The following is a 10,209-nucleotide window of genomic DNA, read 5'->3' as shown; positions in this document are numbered from 1 at the left end:
TGAATAATCAAAGAAGAAACATGGTGACATTTTCGTGGTAACAAACGTGGATAGTTTCATATCGTCTGAAATATCAACTTTACTGGCTGACGACCACCAACCACAGCAAAACCATCACGGACAACTGGATTTAACTTGCGTATTGAACTGCTTCTGAGGGAGAGTGACATGTACTCAGCCTCGTTCACATGGGATGAACCAACGAGGGGAAGCAAGTTCCTGATTTTGTAATGAGTCTGCTGAACAAACCTGACTATACCACAGTTCTCTGCAACATCCGACTCCTTGGATAATAATTGACCTCGGATATTTGTGCTTTTGTGGCTTTATCTTCTGACTGAAGGTATGGGAAAATCTGTGGTAGATTACCCACTGCTCGCTTCAAGTAGACGATGCCATGACGAATAATGGTTCACAGAAGCGGAACGAAGACAGCAGCATCAATATCTTGGACGTCAACATGAGACTGTACCATCTCAACAGATCCATGACTCTCACATTCTAAGACCGATTTTCCAGTTCCAGCACTTCAAGAAAAATCAGGACCTTTTGAACCAGAGTCTGTTGACTTTAGGAACTGCTTGCAACTTGATCCACGAGAAGCAATATCTGCTGGATTCCGCCCCACAGATGTCACGTAGCGCTTTACTGCTTGAGGAGAGAGGTGCAATCCCCTGATCATCTTGACTCTGTTTGCGCTACAAATACTGGATATCTGTTACGCTCATTACAAATGTAATGAAGGAAACGAATCGTGGAGTCAGTATGATACGTAATGCTGTCAATGTCAATATCTGATTCCTTGAAGGCAAAACTGATGACCTATTTTCACTGAGAGTGTCACTGCTGCAGTAAAGTTCAAGTCTTGGAATTGTCAAAGTTTTCTAGGGTGCTAGTCTGGCTTTACCAATCACACCAGGGGAGGTATGAATGTTGTCCTTGTTATCACGCAAACGGAGATATATGCAGCACAATCCATAGCCTCCGAAACACTGGCATCAGAGAAAACGTGGAAGTTGACTTGGAAACTATGGCCTCAAAATCTAATGGTTTGGGAACAACGTTTGATTAGACATAAACCTTTCAGAGATTCCAACCTCAGAAAGCCGCTGTTCCCCATCTCTGCTTGTGGTCATCATCAACTTCATCATCCCAGCCGAGATTTATTTTTACAGAGATTTTGGAGGAGATCTTCTTTGCACGGCAGCAAGGCCCCAGGAAGACAAGTCCCAGTGGATCATTACCCAGGAGTATACATTGTTGACAAAATTCCTCTCCTTCTGGTTGTTGGTTTCTGGGGGCAGATCTACTGAAAACCTAAAACTCATTCATGCATGACATTCCGTTGCATACCAAGTGCTCTTTCCATTGGAATATCATCATAGCTCAGATCTATAGTCACCAGCACTTCTTTGAACTAGCTGCTCAGAAGGAATAGAGGAGAGAACCTCTTTACTATTGCAGGTAAACTTAGTGAGATTGAAACCACTTTCTGCACATACTGACTGTAAATCGGATATCAGTTTTACTGCAGTTCTGATCATCTTTTACAAGATTTAAGACAGTCATCCACATAAAAATTACGCGAAACTGGTTTGGAGAACAACATCATCACACCTGTCCTTTTGCCTTGGTTTGCCGATTCCTTCAGCGCATAGTTGGCAAAATGGTTGGAGAGGAGATAGTTCCAAAGGTGTGAACAGTCATTCTGAACTCCTTTAATTTCCCCTTGAATATTTCCATTGGGCCGCCAGAAGTCACAGAGAAAGTCCCTTACTGTTGTTCCTTTGGCACCTTTGACCGCAATTGGAACATTGCTTCCATTATCCTCCCATGAATGCCACAGCTTCTGAACGAAACCTCGTGAGAGCTCCCAGCTAATGAATTTGCAAGGTCTGGTCCCTGGAGAAGAACATCAGCTTTGGCGGGAATAAATCCATCACATTTTACTTTTTTTCTGATCCACACATACAATTCCTGATTTGTTATTTGGCTTTTTTTAGGATGGTAGCATACGCCATGATGGGGCAAGTACCAAACACAACCTTTAACCCGTCAGCTCACTTTCAGGTACTTCCACAAGCATTATCCTTTTGAAATTCATAGGTACCCATAAATTTCACATAGTCCTTATGGTACGTTTCACATCTCTTAACATTTTTTCTTTTGCCAAAGGACACGTTTGATAACGATTTCTCTGTTATCATTTGGCATGGGCCTTTTCATTACGGAAAGGAAGTGGGATTTGGAAATGAAGCCGTCATTATACTGGATACCATCTTGTGTTTTCTCCATGAATCGCTGATCCTCTGTAAAGATTTAGCCACGTTCGCCTGGTGTGGAACCACAAGATCGCTCTCACTGGAAATCCAAATTCAAATAGCTTTCAAGACTGTTTCCAGGTGCAAATGCATTCCTTTTGACTTTTCAACCTCATGAAGAATGATTCTGTTACAGACAACGAGTATTGTCAACACAGGATTCTGTCGAACTTGTAAAGGGGCCATTTATCAGTCAATCCATGTTTATGTAAAACAGCAAAGGAGTCCTGAATCACATTTGACGAAACAACTTTCTAAAGGTTTGAGAGCATCCCTGGACAGTTGCTGCACCAATGAAAATTTCCAATATCAAGATTTGGCAAATACACTGGCAACTTATCTGCAACTGTTCTTGAGATGGGAGTATCTGTTTAAAAAGCAATGCTGGTTTTGGAATGTGAGTACGATCAATAACAGGCATAACTTCCTCTAGTGGATTGTACGTGGGAGACTCACGTGATTAGGTGCCATCAAGGTCCGAGACAACAAGACCATTTTACCACAGACGTCTTGACATACTCTGTACCATTCATTGTCTGGAGCTTCAGTGTTGCTGGGTGCAAGACTTGCATCTAGTCGATTCTTCAGATCCCTCAGTGATGAAACACCACCCAGTGCTCCTGCTGTCCAACATTGTGTAGGTAGTCATCACCTTGTCGCTGCCTTTCACCGCCACTCTGAACAGGAATAATTGGCTGGAAAATGGTTTTCAATACAATTAGACTTGGATGCATTGCAACTTAGCAGGAATCATTACCTTTGTCAGATTGCTTATTCACTTTATCACTGTTACCCTCGTGCTTTGCATTCCTGTTGAATTGATAGTTGATATCATGCATAGCTGTTGGATGGCGTTTACTGCAGGTCTTACAGATCCTTTTTCCTCATACACCCTTTAGCAGAATGACCTAGTCCATAACAACTGAAACATCTGCTACAGGTTTTCAAAAGTCCACGTTTTTCCACGAGTGATTTCTGTTTGAAGTCTTTACACTCATCAAGGCTCATGAGACTGTTTTGCAAAAAGAAACATTTAGGACTGTTGACCTTACCATCAGATGCGTTGTTTCCCTACTTGAGTGGCAAAACGTGTTGACTGAGGCCTGGATGAAGACTGTTTACCTTTTACTGGAGCTGTTGGCATTTTAGGCTGAAGAAGATTCTGGCTGACAGTAAGCGCCTGTTTACCAAATGTTGGCTCATTTGCGGACTTTTGCTGCAAAATTCGATGAAGTCCACTAGGTCCTTAAACTGATGAAACCTTGTCCATTTATCCTTCTAGACGTTACACGGTCCCTCCACTTGATCTGGAGATGCTGCGGAAGCTTCAGCACAATAGATTGCAAATATGGAGCATAATTGAGAACCAACAACTGAGACATACTCTGCATGACATGGTAGCATTTCTTGAGATTGAACGAGAACTGTTTAAGTCCTTGAAAATCATCATTCTTCAAAACAGGGCAAGACAGTATTCTGTTCAGATAAGCAGTAGAAACCTTGTTTGGATTACCATATTCTTCAAACAAAGGTGTCTTGCATGTTGATATCCAGAAGCAACATTCATATATAAGCAACCAGAAATCAAGTCTTTGGGCTCACCTTGTAACTGTTGATCTAGATTATACAATCTATCAGCATCATTCTTTTGTTTGGGGAACAACACGAGCATCAAAAAGCCATCATGAAAACTGCAAATTCAGTCGGATCCCCTGTAAACTTAGGAACTTCTGGCTGAGGCAGAAACATTGCATTTACCATTTGTTGCTGGGTTTCAATAAACTGATTACTTGGAGCAGAGAGAGGATAATCAGGAACACTGTGCGAATGTTCATTACCTTTCATGTGATTATCAAAATGGAGGTTCCGGCGAGGCCTGGGGTCATAAGAATGATATTCAGTTGCATTTGGATTCAATGAAGGTTCAAGACTTACTGAATTTGGAGTAATATTTGTCTCACTCTTTACATCAGAGGATACAAGAGGTTGATGCGTCTCATCATGATCTGGAGTCTGGAACCTGACTTGTTGCTGACGAATAATCGCTTCCTCTTCATCAGCAAACACCTTCTCTCTTGCTGTAGCTTTAGCGATGTCAATGTTCAGCTGTAACTGCTTAATCTTAGATTGTGTTTCAAACATTGCTTTTTCTGTGCGAAGTTCAGCAAGTTTAGCTTTCTCCATTAAACGTGCAGACAGAGTAGAACTGGCATGAGAGATTTGAGATTTACTGGATATCTGAGATCTTTTATCATCTGTAGAATCTTGGCAAACAGATTGAGTACGTACTTGCTCAAACAACTCACGTTCAGCCTTTTCAATCCAGGTCACAGCTAAATCATGAACATGCTTGATGTCTCTCAGCTTAGTCTCAGCGTGCTGGACAGCGGCAGCTCTAGCTTCCTCGGTGTCAAGAGAACTGGAATAAATCTCATTACAAGTTTGATAACGGGAAGACAAATCATGTAACTTGTGAATACATGCCTTAACTAAAGGTAGATTATCATTATCAAACAATAAAGACTCAAGTTCATTTTTGCACTTCGTCAAGTTGGAAAGAGCACCAATAGTCTTGTTTCTTAACAAACGTAAATGTTCACTTTTGCCTTTCTCAGTCAGAGTTCTCAGACGTTGAATACGTTCATGAATGTCCAGAGAAGTGTTGCTATCACTGTTACTTTCAGCCATTGTGCTCCAGAAACATGTCAGTTATGCACAAACAAATCACATCACATAGCATGAACAATATATAAACGTTGAACAGGAATGTCACGTTGAATTGATAAATAGTAACCACCACTGAATACAAGAAGCTCAGACAAGAATAAACGTTATCTTTGCCACACGGTTTAACTTTGCAATCATTGAGAGCTGTAGACCACCATGCATAAAGCGTTGAAAGATGAATTCCATACGTACCTCACTGTCTGCAATTTTTTTTGAACAAATGTAGATGCAAGAACAAAATCCGATACTCGCATCAGAGTTTATTACATCCGTGCAGGTTACAATTTAACAATTCATCAACATTTCATCCTTGAAACTTGGTGAGCACTTGGACAACGAATCAGGCTACGATGAAAACTGATGAGCCCTGCTGAGGTTCAAAAACAACAATATAAGCAGAAACAATTTCATAATCTTTGCTCATTAATGCACTTTAAACATATTTACTTTTGGCATTAATAAACTCTACAATGCTTATTGAAATTGTACAAATACATTTGGATGACTAAATATTTGAACAGCATTTCGTTGAACTGTTATCAAAATTGTTTATCAATAATTTATTATTAATACAAATGATAATAATGCAATAAAGTCAGAAATATGAGTTGAAAGTAACTTACATTTGTTTCTTGACATGCAGTTATTTGCAGACAGTGAGGTGAAGCAACTTTCCAGCATGGTGGTCCGGCACAGACTGAAGGGCATGCTTTTTAGACCATGTGCTTCATTAGGGATGTCATGTGATAAACAAGTGTTAGAAGTGAGGCTAATTTAAATACTTTATGTGTAAATTAGTTAAATTAGTTTCAAAAGTTTAGTTGGTGTAAGTGGGTTTGAACTTGTAACCTTTGGATTACAAATCCACAGCCTTAACCATTAGACCAATGAGTTAAGATATTTGCATTTTAAATTTTAGTAAAATTTAAGTTTAAGATTAAATTTAAACTTTAAACAATATTAACACATAGAATTTAAGGGAATATTGAAACACATCAACATCAACAATATTCATGTTATATGGTTGCGGACAGAAGTCTGGAACAGGCAATCCCGTGATTGATATAACGGGCGCCTTCTTACATTGGCTGTGCGATTACATTCATTCAACCAAGTAACCAGGACTGAATTTCTTCAATAGCATATGATTTGGTGGAATTTCTAATTTAGCTTTAAAAAATGAAACTTAAACGCATATATTCCAAATGTTACTATACTGGCTCACTATAGTTAACATTACCGCAGTATTGATTGAAGCTGGTGGGGTAGCCTAGTGGTTAAAGCGTTCGCTCGTCACGCCGAAGATCTGGGTTTGATTCTCCATATGAGTACAATGTGTGAAGCCAATTTCTGATGTTCCCCGCCGTGATATTGCTGGAATGTTGCTTAAAGCGGTGTAAAGAGTGTAAATCTAAACTCACTCACTAACAGTAACACATATGCTAGCCTGGTACACTTATTGATTGACAATGATATAAATTATGAGCACTTAAATAAGGCATTTGCAGATTTGCTGGAATCAATTATTTGTGTAGTCGATTAATATGTTTGGGTCAAAATGATATTGATGAATCCCAATCGAATACCAAATCGGTTCATGATCAAACATTCATTTCAACGCAGAATGTAATGAAAACATCAGACCAACTCTGGGAAAAGGATTCATTACGTTTGTCTCGAAATGAAAAAAAGTTACTTAAGAAACTATCATTTTTGACCCAGACAGACTGTAGGCATTAACGACTTGTTAAAATGAACGATTTGATGTAAACATATTTTATTCATAAATATCAAACAGTCAGTGCCAAAGGATACCCAGCACTGAATATCCTCAGAAACAGGTTTAGTTGGTGTTTAGACAACAGAGCTGTGAAGACATTATGCATGGATCGCTGACAGTCAGTGATAACACCATGTGTTCGCGGAAGGGATATACGCATGTCCGGTCCTACCGGAAGTACCCGCTATTTACACAAGCATATAGCCTGACGCCGATCACAGAACACCTTTGGTAGAAGTATTCTCACGGTCTTCCCGCAGTCTTCTCACGACACAGTTTCAAGAGACGCGTTATGTAATATCACAACTGAAAAATGAAGAAAAGACAGATATACACAGGTAGGTAGCACTTCAGCTAGCATACAAAGAAGCCACATATTCACTGAAATATGTGTCCCCGGTTATCCACCTGGAACGAAGTATTTAATGTCGTATTGTTCACGAGGCACCATGGTAGTATTTTGGACATACTTGGACTTGTTTTGGATATGGTTTTTTTTTTAACATGATTATTTCTGTTTTCCCAGGCCGTGATATTGCTGGAATACTGCTAAAAGCGGCGTAAAACTAAACACACTCACCCACTGTACATACATTATTCGGGTCACCACCATCTTCCACCATCCGGCCTTATACATTGTTTCAAACGTCATTTCCATCTGGCATCTTCTTGTTGAAGAAAAACATCAGAATAAAACCTACAATAAAATATTATCCAAACTAGATTGTATGTTACAATGCAACTTGAGGGAATTGTATCACTGTTTATGATATCATGCCTTATGCACGTGTACGTGTCACATGTAACAAATAAACCAAATTCCCATGTGTAAATAAACAAACCGGATCTAACCAGTTTAATAAAATATTACTGACAACCAATGGAAATAAAAGCTTTAAAAAAGTTAAAATAGTGATTTACCGAGATTCTGGGACCTTACCCACAAAACGTAGTGTTACGACCCATCGTAACTGCTTTATTCCGGATGGGGTCCCTGAATTAGATTACATTCTCTTGATAGAAAAAATATTGAAAAACTTAATGGATAAGAACCTCTTTTATTTCCTTATTAAGTTTGTTATCCATAAATGTTGTCAATATTATATTTCCCCACTTCTACAATACCACATATAGAAGGTGATGTAAAAGACTTACTACAGGAAGAACAGGCAGCAGTTAGAAAGAAGAGCCCATACCAGCCGATAAGGTCTGTAAGATAAGACGTCAGCAGAGACCCGACTGGAGAAATGACCATCTGTTTAAATTACGGCGCATCATTATGACAGGATATCTATAAAGCTTACATATCCACGCATCTAGTACACGCCCAAGGCGCTGTTGTTTTTTCCCACGACCATTGATGTCAATCTCAACGGCACATATTATCAATTTCAACTCCCTCGATCATGTCTATGGGACTGTAATAGTGTGAAGAGAAATATTCACAATGGATGAATTAATGTTGATGTTTGCAACCACTGTAATTCTTTATTATCTGAGATGTTTATCGCTTCTCAATGATGTGGCAGAGAGTAGCGGACGAAAATCTGCAAGAGTGTGGTTCAGGATCACATCATTTTTCATAAAACGTTAAGTACTAACCTGTGAGGAAAACAAAATCCCATATATCTGTATGAAGTACTCCTGGCCAAACGTCCTCGCGGTCGCAGTGGGGATGAGGGAGTAGTTGCCGGAGAAGGTGCCGAATGTGAGGCAGACGTAGATGAAGAACAGGGGCTTCCCGTCGGCAACCTTGGTCAGGGTGAAGGTGAACATGAGGACTGTGAATAGCGCACACAGGCACAGCATAGCCGTCTGGAAGAGGAGTTTTACTTGTGGTTTGAGGCCGCACTTAGTAATGTATACACTTAAACAAGAAATGTAAGATTTGGTTTGAGAATTGAACGTTCAACGGAAAGGTGTAACACAATAAAGCGTTTTTTCGACAGCAGAAGTGACAAGCCATTGAGGGTTATATAAGAACATTGAAAGTGACATGATGCACTAGGAACTGATGTTCCGTTCTGGAACCATTCATATTATACCTCTGAGGCTTCGTTGATTCATTGATTGATTGATTGATTGATTGATTGATCAATATTTCAGCTATATATGGTGGCTGTTTGTAAATAATAAAGTCTGGACCAGACGATCCAGATATCAATAGTTTGAACATCGATCGGCGGAATTGGGACACGATGACATGTGTCAACAAATCAGCAAGCCTGACCACATGATCCAGTTAGTCGCCTCCTGCTGAAGATCAGTTCTAATCTTGGTTATTTGTGAATGACAGAATACATGCGACGTTTTCAAAAAGGTTGAATTGTTTGAGTTGGCAGTTTGGTCTAAATAAACCTATTACATCTGTCTCGGATTGCCCGTGTTTAATGAAGTACCTTAAATGACACCTTGTCTCCAAAGTAGCCCCATGAGATACGACCTGCAGCATTGAAGATAGACGCAAAGCTTCCAACAACTGACAGGAACCTGTCATCTTGGATGAATGTTTGTCCATATGTCTGGAATTATAACCAGACATTTCGTGTACATAATTATATAACTTGAAGTTTATCAAGGTCTATCATTGTCGCAATGTGCTAACTTCATGTCATGAAAATCATTGATATGTCATATAATATTGGACAATAAAATTTGATTCAGAACGTAATACGATTGATCCAGATGGTACGGCAATATTTCACAGAACAAATGTAAAACAATGTAACTTATGTTATATTTGGGATTAGACTTTCTTAGTAAAGTACAGATTCTAGTACTTTTGGGGTTGAGGCCCATCCGGGATTCGGAACCCACACCTCACACCTAATCGCCAGCAGTCAGACGCCTAATCGCCAGCCACTCAAGTTTACAACTGGTTGTCTACACTGCACACTAGCATAGACACGCTCACCTATCCAGATGGTAGAGAAGAAGATTAGTCCTTTTTGGCAGTTAGGCAAACAGTAGGATACAGCCAGAGAATCCAGAACTCTTAGACACGTTCTTCCAGCAGTTTCTCCAGTGAAAACAGACACCAGAGAATCCAGACTCTTTGTTTACCCACTTGACTGACAGCATGACAAAAAAAATGTCTTAAATTAAAAAAGAGTAACTCCTTATTATAATAGACCGTTTTAGGAACGTGTAGATTATACATGCCAATCAGTATCTACTACAGCAATGCATTGGGTATTAATAGTCTTTATAACTTTGCAGTTTAAAGTATCAATAGTAGGAGATCTGTGCCAAACACTGCCATCTAGAAATGAACTTTCACTCTTTGCTCAAACAAACATATTATGTTAATTTACAGTGTGTAACCAACATACAATCTATATTCATCGCGATGAACGAGTACGGAGCATTTGAACATAAGCG

The 10,209-nt window shown here is 39.5% G+C and overlaps 1 long non-coding RNA gene across 2 annotated transcripts; it reads right to left on the bottom strand.

The window, feature by feature from the left end:
- Window positions 1-6,808: 6,808 nt before the first annotated feature.
- Window positions 6,809-9,372, bottom strand: LOC124271117. 2 transcript variants are annotated; one of them, XR_006896947.1, is made up of 5 exons: window positions 9,228-9,372; window positions 8,431-8,643; window positions 7,984-8,083; window positions 7,409-7,525; window positions 6,809-7,134 (listed from the first exon to the last, which is right to left on the bottom strand). It is a non-coding gene; the product is annotated as an uncharacterized LOC124271117 (long non-coding RNA). The 2 variants fall into 2 exon arrangements; XR_006896948.1 differs by lacking the exon at window positions 9,228-9,372 and adding an exon at window positions 8,874-8,920.
- Between the last annotated feature and the right edge of the window lie 837 nt (window positions 9,373-10,209).

The sequence above is a fragment of the Haliotis rubra genome, unplaced genomic scaffold (genome assembly GCF_003918875.1).
Source record: "Haliotis rubra isolate DU_JTF1 unplaced genomic scaffold, ASM391887v1 Scf1574, whole genome shotgun sequence".
In the NCBI taxonomy this organism is placed as follows: Eukaryota; Metazoa; Mollusca; class Gastropoda; order Lepetellida; family Haliotidae; genus Haliotis; species Haliotis rubra.
The sequence above is the reverse complement of the archived record's forward strand: the minus strand, read 5'-3'. Positions and strand labels throughout refer to the sequence as shown.